Source organism: Sciurus carolinensis, chromosome 4 (assembly GCF_902686445.1).
Source record: "Sciurus carolinensis chromosome 4, mSciCar1.2, whole genome shotgun sequence".
Taxonomy (NCBI): domain Eukaryota; kingdom Metazoa; phylum Chordata; class Mammalia; order Rodentia; family Sciuridae; genus Sciurus; species Sciurus carolinensis.
Window position 1 is genome coordinate 54,394,527 of NC_062216.1, and position 1,407 is coordinate 54,395,933.

General features: G+C 46.6%; 1 pseudogene; it reads left to right on the forward strand.

Moving 5' to 3' along the window:
- Window positions 1-505: 505 nt before the first annotated feature.
- Window positions 506-892, forward strand: LOC124983693 (60S ribosomal protein L31-like; annotated as a pseudogene).
- Window positions 893-1,407: the final 515 nt, after the last annotated feature.

A 1,407-nucleotide genomic window follows, 5' to 3' on the forward strand; every position in this document is an offset into this window, starting at 1 on the left:
TTCTTTCAGGAATCCCCCCTTAGCTCCTTCTCCAGCCAATACCATAATGTCCTGGGGTCACTATAGCACTTAGGGTACAAGTCACATAATTAAGGACTTACTATAACTGCCTACATTATTCAGTACTTTAGAGATGACTGAAATGTCAGCGAGATTAGAAACTCCTTGAGGAGAGATTGTATTTCTCCTTCCTGAGATCTGAGCCAGACACCAGTCAACACCTCTGTACCTGGATTTTTCTAGTCCAGTAAGTATCAGGAGTCCTCCTGTGTCCAGGCCTAGTAGTAGGCTCATTGTCACATCTGGCACCACTGGATTCCAAATCAAAGAGAGGAGCTGAGTGGCAGCCTCCAAACATTACCTTTGTAGATATGCTTCAGCTACTTACCTCATTGGGCATGGGTGGGAGGGGGCTTTCTGGGACTTTGTCACCTTGAAAAAGGCCATGGTCTCACTTCTCCAAACAGGGAACAGAGAGAGAGAGAGAAGGTTGGGGCCCTATAGAATGGCTCCCACAAAGAAGGATGGCAAGAAGAGAGCCATCCCGTCATCAACAAGGTGGTGACCTGAGAATGCACCACCAATGTGCACAAGTGCATCCATGGAGTGGACTTTAAGAAGCATGTTCCCTGGGTCCTCAAAGAGATCTGAAAATTTGCCATAAAGGAGATGGGGACTCCAGGTATGCGCATTGATTCCAGGTATGTGCATTGATGCCAGGTTTGAGTTGTCTAGGCAAAGGGATAAGCAGTGTCTTACAACACATCCCTGAGCAATTATCCAGAAAACATAATGGGGATGGAAACCAGCTGAAAAAAACTCTATACTTTGCTAACTTATGTCCCTATTACCACTTTCAAAAATCTAGACAGTCAATGTGGATGAGAACTAATCACTGATTGTCTAATATAGTTATAAAATCTCACACACACACAAAACCTAAGTTGTCACCTCCCCTTTTCATAGGCCTTTTCTCCCAACTTCCAGCACCTTCTATCTCCCTCACCATCACCCATTGCCCTCCTATCACCTCTCTTGTCCAGGGAAATTTACACCGAGGAAAATTATAGCCGTATCCTACCCAAAGGACTGATTTAGGAAGGGAAAGAGTAGTTAGAGAGGAACAGAGGGATCACTGTGAAGCAAACACTTGAGCTAGCGGGTCAGTCAGGAAGCACTCCAGCCCACTCCCACCTGTTAGCTCATCCTGCCCTGCCTCCACCTCTGCTCAGCTGAGCTGCTCTTTGCCCAGAACTTTTCATATAATTGGACCAGAGTAGGCCCCCAACCCGAGGATGTCCTGTCCACAGGCTGGCAGTCAGCCCTTAAGGGGCCTAGAATGAAGAATTCCGCCCATCTGACTAGCTTCCTCTATGTCTGACAAAGACAAAAAGAGAAGGTTGGAGA